Genomic DNA, 8269 nt, shown 5'->3' on the forward strand with positions numbered 1-8269 from the left:
CCGGATTCAGTTCAGTGTCCATGGCGGCACGTTCACAGCAAGTAGTTACGGGAGTTACAGTTAAAGTATCATCGGGCCGGTGGGTTACCCCTGTCCGGTCTCTTCTGTATCCGATTTCGGCGATTGGTTCGTTTCTTGGTGTTGCATGTCCTGGCTCTCTGGACCGTCATCTCCCTCTCGGCGTTGGCGGTCTCTGTTGCCTCGTCGCGGTTTGTCGACTCGTCTCCAACCCTCAAGCCAGTCGTAGGCCTCTTCAAAAAACCAGGTCTTGAAATCCGCCACCACTCTGAGCCGTGCAGAGAATAACATCGAATATGGCAGTTCTTGGGCCCGCAATACCTTCTTCACCTCCAGAAAACTCTGTCTGCTCCGGGAGACCGCTGCTGTGTAGTCCGGAAAAAAGGTAACCGTCGAGTTAAGGATCCGTATCGGCGGGGATATTCGGGCCGTTTGCAAAATGACGTCTCTGTCCCGAAAGTTGAATAGCCTGGCAAGCACCGGTCTGGGGGTCGCACCCGGTTTAGGTTTCCCCCCGGGACCCTGTGTGCCCTCTCCACTGAAAAAAAACTGGATAGTCCCTTGGGCTGCAGCCGTGTTTTCACCAGTTCCTCAACATAAAGATCCATAGCTTGGGACCCCTCGCTCTCTGGTACTCCAAGAATACCCACATTGTTCCTGCGAGAGCGTCTTTCCTGATCATCCAGCTTGTCCGTTAGTAGTTTATTTTCACCCTCAAGTCTGGATATGGCTCTCTGCAACTCCGATGTATCTGTCACCAAGGATTTGGCGACTATTTCGACTTCCTTAACCCTGTCCGCCATTTTGTGAAACTCCGCTCTGAGCAGAGTAATGTCCGCCGATATCGTACCCACCGTGCTCTGTAGGCTCAAAAGGGCAGCCATAATGTCGTCCAGTGTCACCTTTTTCGTCCCATCGCCATCCGACCCTTTGCCCGCAGACGTGCGCCCCTCCGAGGTCGGTGGAGAGCTTTTGTCATATGCAAACTTGTCCAACTTTGCTTGCGCAGTTTGGTGCCTCGGGCCCCTGCCCGCCATGGCGTCATTACCAGTGGGGCACGTTAAAGTCCGGAGTTCAGCGTTCGCCTCTGTAGGGTACGTGAGTTATCAGTCGTGGACGACTGCAGTTGCTGTGGTGCAGGGGAGTCTCGTCGTGAAGCGTGAGATCGTGGCCTCCCGCAATGTGGGCCTCGTGTGCCGCTCAACCACGGGCCCATGCACGTTGGTACTGTTCCCCGCGTGTTCTGGCCCCTTCCGTTGGTGTCCGTCTAGTTCACTGTGTGAGATTCAGGCACCGCAGGGCATGCTGGAGCAATATTGAATCAGTGTCACCGGGTTCCACGTGCCGAGCTCCGCCCCTCCTGTACTGCTGTTCCAGGCCTCTCGTCACTGTGGGCCCCGGCTTCTGACTGGCTAGTAGGCCGCCCCCAGTCGCACTCGATTTCTGCCGCTCCCTGCCGTCGGAATTTCTTCGGAGTGCCGCTGTTTAGCACCGCCCGGTCCTAAACCTCCGTTCCGGCCCTTGGAGCACCGTAGCTCACCGGATAAATGTGCAGATAGATGAGAAGGGCTTTACCCCCTCCAGAGCTTTTCGACTATGCGGCCATCTTGCTCGGCTGCTAGCCACGCCCCTCCCACAAAGATACTTTTAAGCTGGGGACTATTACTATTGATGCGGTTACAGGATTTGAGCTACTTGGCCTGGCTATTAAGAATGATTCTGGTCTCATTTTAATGGGGATCATTTGTTATAGACCTCCTGGTGCTTTCAGTGTACAACAGCAGCAATCACTGTTGGATACCTTCACTAATATGGCAGCTACGCACCATAGATTGGTAATTCTGGGTGATTTCAATTTGGTGATTCTGCGTGATTTTAATTTGTGGTTAAATGGCTCTCTTGATTCAGGCTTTTATTATGTACTGCACTCATGTGAAGGTCTTGGCCGTTTCCAGCAAGTTTCCAAGGCTACTCACAAAGCTGGGCACCTTCTTGATTTAATTTTCTCAGAAATCCATTTCCTGCATATTGGTGAAATTTTGCCTATGGAATGGACGGATCACGTTCTGATCAAATCTTTTGCTAACTACAGCACCCTTAATACCCAGGTACCGCGCTCTGTGACAGAATACATTAGTAGAGACTGGAAGGCTCTCCTGCTGATGAGTGGTTCTGATTTGGTGTTCAAGGTTGGGGAATGTTTCTCTTTAGATAAGCAAATCGAGGAGAATTATGCCTCCTTCTGTCTGAAGATTACCCCGGCCCTGGATGCCTGTGCCCCCTTGAAAAAACATAAATGTAGGGGTAGACCCTCAGCCCCTTGGTTTGACAACAATTTGAACAAGCATTGGCATAGCCAATAGGTCTCGCATTTGGGACCTTATAAGTGTTTAGCCATGCAACAGGTGATGTTGTAGCACTAAGGATATTGTGCTGGATAATTAAACACTTATAAGGTCCCAAAGACAAGACCTATTGGCTATGCCAATGCTCGTTTTCCTATGTATTCTTCATCAATAAAAATGGCAAAAAAAAAGACGAGGACCACTGATTACTATGACGTTTTAACAACTTTGTCTTCAATTAGACTGCTAGCATTCAAGTCCAAAATATTCTTGGGCAGGGTATCAATGAGTGAGGCTAACTGGGAAAGATAATGATTAAGCAGCTGAGGCCAAAGGAATTCCACAAGTCACATAACAGAAATAGGCCACGGGTGGACTGTTTCAGACCTCTCAGATACAGGTAAGCCACATCAGGTAAATCTTTTGAATTTCAGGCTTTTACGGTTGATTCACAAGCACCAGCTGATAAACTGTGTCAAATGTGGTAGGAGTAATAGGAAGAAGGCGCTCAACCTCCTTGACCAAGGATCAGGCACAAATATTTTGGTATAGCAAGAAATGCTACTTCTAACTTATGGAAAGGTCAAAAGCCAACGGACACATGATAGCTATGTAAAATTCTTTTGGTGAAGGAGATTTACTTCTTTTTCGTGGATTTTGGATTTTTGAGAAAAGGGCAACAAAACGATATGTCTGAATAATCTGTGATGTTTTGATCCTGCTGAAGGTTTGTGTTTTGAGCAGAGGAATCGCCAAAAGGTTCCACTTTTTTACATGAGAAGGAACAGACAGCAAGGCAAGGGTGATAACCCAAAGGGAGGCCAGAACAGGAGCGAAGATCTCTAAATGTCTGGATATCTGGTCGGGCATGGGCTAGAAAGGGCTCCAATGGGCGGTAGATTGAATAGAAAAGGCAAAAGGAGTAACAGAGTACACAGTTCAGACATACATATCAAGGATGGTTCAAGATCCCAGCCCTCTGTGAAGTGCAACCCGCATATCTCAAAGCGGGGACAAAATTATTCTCAGTTTTCTACATGGAAAATAAGGAAATAGGGAATTGCAACCTCCAGCAGTAGGTTCAATGGATTTATTGTCACAAGTTGTTTCAAAGACCCTTTTTTTACCTCTATTCCAGCCTGCCATTTCGAAGGCAAGGACTTCCAATTAGTAAATGTAACTTGGAAACGCACCATAGTTATCAAATTGCAGAATAAAAAATGTGGTATATGGCATTATATCCCCCTGTAAAAAACTGTATATTGGCAAGACCAACCAAGAGATTAAACAAAGGGTAGTCTAACATACGTCCAGGATTCCCACAAAAATAGTCACAGCACCAATTGTTAGTCATTTTCTAACAATGGGGTATACTGAAAATGACCCAAGATGGACAGTTCTAGCACCTATTCAGCCAGACCCAAGATGTGGAGATGTGGAAGCCGTCCTCACACAGACTGAAGCATATTTAATTTGATGTTTCAACGCTGCAGTAGTAGGGTTAAATGAAATGTCTGAATTACATATATTAGAAAAAAAGAAACTATCTCAATGATAAAAAATAGTTTTTTTCTATGAGAAAGAGAACGATAAATAATCAACCCGACAAAGACCAGCATGCATGGAGGCAAAAAATGGCAGCTGACTAATTGAGTGTGGTGGCCAACTAGAAATTAAGGGAACAACGAGGATCGCATGGTGAGGACCGTTGATGCAGTGAACAAGATGCTATAATGGCGAAAACAGAGTGAAACCAACGAAAAACTGATGCCCTATCAGTTAAACCTGTGGCATAAATGTTATGAGGCGCATTTGAGACAGATCTGAGAGAAAAGAAATGTCAATATTTATTGCAGCGCTCTAACAAAGTATAAAGAATGATAGAAAACAGTAATTGGTAACTCCATTCCTTTGTTGAGCCGTACTTCAACAAAGAAACGAAACCGCGTATAGCAGAAAAATAGAAAAAAGGTCAAAAGCATACAGTTCCTCTCCAAGGTAGTCACATCTTGTGAATCATCATATAACCTATGCTGAGGAGGAGGTTTTGAAATACCTAATGAGTTGTACAAATAGATTCGCCGTTCTGTAAAATTAAAATAATGTGCAGTTGACTGCTGTTATGAGTGCGATTACACACTAACAAAAAGACACTTGTAAACTGCCTTACATTTTGAGTTAACCACACGCCTGAAAAAGTGTATTAAACATTGTTTCTGCCCATTGTTTTTGCAGGAAGAGAGGGTGGGAGGGAACTGACGGCGAATTGTGAGGAGGAAGGAGGCCATGGGTGAAAAATACACAGAGACCAGTGGAAAGGCAGTGACCCACAGCACTACAGAAACAGGGGAGAGGCATGAACCATGGAAGAGGCGGGTAAAGCGTGAGGAGGAAAAATAGGAAATAGAGAGCACCTGGGCATTAGGGAGTTAGACACCGAGGAGTAGGGGCAGGGAGAACTCAGAAGGAAAGGGCAGGGAAGTGGAAAGGGGGAGATGGCAGCCTCGGCGCCCCGCGAGCGTAGGAAGTAGAGCCGAGAGGAGTGTGGGCAGAAAGGAGTGGCTCGGGGGAGAAAGGGTACAGTGGTTTCTCAAAAAGAAAAAATAAGCTTTAGTACAGGAATAAATGACAGTTACAAATGCATGTTGCATCAAATGTTAGATGCAGAAGTGTACACAAGTGCAGTGACACAAATGTGAGCATTCCTGGGATCGCCTGGCAGAAACAGCTTTCTATCTGCAAGGCAGAAAAACTTGTGAGTTGCTGATAAGTCGGATATATATTAAACTGTAGGGGAATTTTATGAACTAGGCTATTATCAATATGAGCAATTTTACGTAGTGTATGCTTCCAGTGAAGTACCGAGAGTTGGGATTGTACTGTAAAAAAAAAAAAAGGAATGGAAAGATTGCGGTGCCTCACTCGTTGCCAATGTCGCTCTCAATAACATGAAATCTTTTCTGTCTCATCAGCATGAACATCTAAGGTATAAGGGACAGTTTGCAACTTAGTACTCCTCTGAAGAGCTTCCTCCATATACAATGGATAAATTGGCCTTTATCAAAATGCTGATCCAGTTATACCTGTGATTAGCGCGTGGAAGGAGGGAACAGGAATAACAGGGCAATGAAGAGGATCTCGTAATGGCTGGAGCAGGAGACTGATGCGGGGAAACAGGGTTTGAGCCAGCACTCCGATACCTTTGTAATGCGGGTACAAAAGTATTGAAAAAAATAATAATTAACGTTTGCAGAACAGAAACATCTCCAACAAGAATCACTGCAACTGCTTCCTGTTAAAGTTATTGGAATGTTAGTGCCGTGTTCATTTAGTTTTATTTCAATTCTGGTACTCGTAAAGTGGGAGATGTAATGCACTGTTCAGCAGGCTGTGCCGTGGACTCCCAACAAAGTACTTAAAATGATACTTTCTTAACACTGCGGGCCCAGTGCATGATAAGAGGCCGCAAAATATGTGTTATTTAGCCAGAGAGAAGGAGCAACAAGACCCGCGGCTGTGAGATGCGCTCTGTGGTGGGGGAGGGCGTTGAAGCACGAGGATGACAAATGTGACTGACGTTTGCAGAACAGAAATATCTGCGACAAGAATCACTGCAACTGCTTCCTGTTAAAGTTATTGGAATGTTAGTGCGTGTTCATTTAGTTTTATTTGAATCCTGGTACTCGTAAAGTGGGAGATTTAATAAATTTAAATTCAGCAAACTGCAGGCTGTGCCGTAGGGGCGGGACTGCGGATCCCTTTGAGCACGGCCTAGGGATGTAATTAGAGGGGAGGAGGGGGGAGGAGAAGTGGAGAACTGAGGCCGAGCAACAGATGGCTTTAAAGTGGACGCGCTCGAGGCGGGCGGATGGAAAGCGCGTGCAGTAGGGGGCGGAGCAGATCCCTAGAGTTGCATCAGGAAAGCTAAATAAGCAGGCGGATGCGCGTTCACGATCACATGCACTTGAGGAAAACGCCGGCTGGTTTAGCTTTCCTGATGCAACTCTAAAATTCGATCCTATCCATTCCTGCAGAATGGGACAGGCTCGACCTAAAAACCTGAAATTAGCATGCAAGCAGGCTGAAAGGAGGTGGAGGCGAGGCTACACAGAGGAGGACAAGCTCTTGTGGAAATTTAAAATTGAGGGCTACAAGAAGGAGATTAGATGGTCCAAGGCAGACTACTTTTCTTCCGTAATCTGTAAGGCCCCCAATAGCTCCAGAAATATTTTTTATATATTGAACAGTCTCACTACTCCTGACTGTTCTAAGAATGTGATACCCCCCTCTCAAGAACTATGTGAGAACCTGGTAAGGTTCTTCAATGAGAAAATCCAATTGATTATTGAAGATCTGGAGGGGGCCGTCTGGTAGCAGGGACTGTAGCTTCTGAGGCTATGAGCACTGATGCTCCTGTGGTGAGTGATTCTGGAGGTGATGGTATTAGCCCTGCATGTTTGGCCATGAACCATTTATCTGAGTTTGTGCCTCTAGCGGCGGAGGATTTCAGTAGGGTGGCACGGGGTATTTCCTCCGGCTCTCCTTTGGACCCAGTACCACATAAGATTTGGAAGGAGTTTGAGGAAGAGCTATTTCCAACTCTCTGCCTGATTTGTAACCAGTCTTTAGCTAGTGGGTTGGTTCCACCACAATGGAAGCAGGCATTGGTGACTCCTCTGCTTAAGAAGCCTTCCCTTGATCCAGAGTGTTCTAAGAACTATAGGCCTATTTCCCTGCTGCCTTTCCCGGCTAAGATTGTGGAACGTGTAGTTAGTAACACTCTCTCTAGGCACCTGGAGCAACATAGTCTACTGGAGGAGGTTCAGTTTGGATTTCGGCCAGCCCATGGTACCGAGACGGCCTTGGTGACCGTTATGAATGAAGAGGCGGGCAGACAGAGGTCGGGCAGCGGTGCTGATCCTGCTCGACCTGTCTGCCGCCTTTGATACGGTCAACCATGAGATCCTGCTAAGGAGACTAAGCAAGGCAGGGGTGAGGGGCTGTACCTTACCATGGTTTTGGTCCTTTTTACAGGACAGGCAGCAGGCATTGTCCCTCCCTCCCTTTCGATCTGCCTTCTCCAAAGTGTCACATGGTGTGCCACAGGGCTCGGTAATCAGCCCTTTTCTATTCAATGTCTATCTGAAACCCCTGATTGCGGTCATCAAGGCATATAACATTGACATTGTAAGCTATGCTGATGACACGCAGTTGATTCTCTCCTTTGAGGGAGAGGAGTCAACGTCAGTGGAAGTGTTTCACAATTGTTTGCGGGATACGGCCTGCTGGATAAAGGACAACTCATTACAATTTAATGCGGGTAAGACTGAGGTGATTTTCTGCTCAGCCAACAGGATTCCACATGCTCTGCCTAGCAATTTCTGGCCCTCTGATGCTTCGACCGTTGTCCGACCAGTTAAAACGGTCCGTAACCTGGGCGTTATGTTTGATAATCAGCTTACGATGGAAGCCCAGGTTACAAAAACGGCGACCAGCTGCTTTGCGATCATCAGATCCTTGTGGAAAAGTTTTCCTTTGCTGCCCCCGCAGGCGCGTGTGCTAGTGGCAAGGAGTACGATACTCAGTAGGCTGGACTACTGTAATGCCTTGCTGCTTGACCCTCCGAAGTTCCTTTTGGATAAACTTCAGAGGATCCAGTCAGCGGCGGCCAAGTTAGTTTTAGGACTGCCTAGAAGGTCCTCTTCTTCCGCGGCCTTGGCAAAATTGCACTGGCTCCCTTTGAAACAGAGAGTTCAGTTCACGTCTCTCTGCCTCGTTTTTAAAGCCCTTCATGGGCTGGGTCCGGTGCTCATGCGAAAAAAATGTGATTGGTATCTCCTGATGAGAAGGCTTCGCTCCTAATCAGCCAGACTGGTTCAGGTACCGAGGTTCAGGAAAGTCAGGTC

The sequence above is a fragment of the Lissotriton helveticus genome, chromosome 5_1, assembly GCF_964261635.1.
Source record: "Lissotriton helveticus chromosome 5_1, aLisHel1.1, whole genome shotgun sequence".
Lineage (NCBI taxonomy): Eukaryota > Metazoa > Chordata > Amphibia > Caudata > Salamandridae > Lissotriton > Lissotriton helveticus.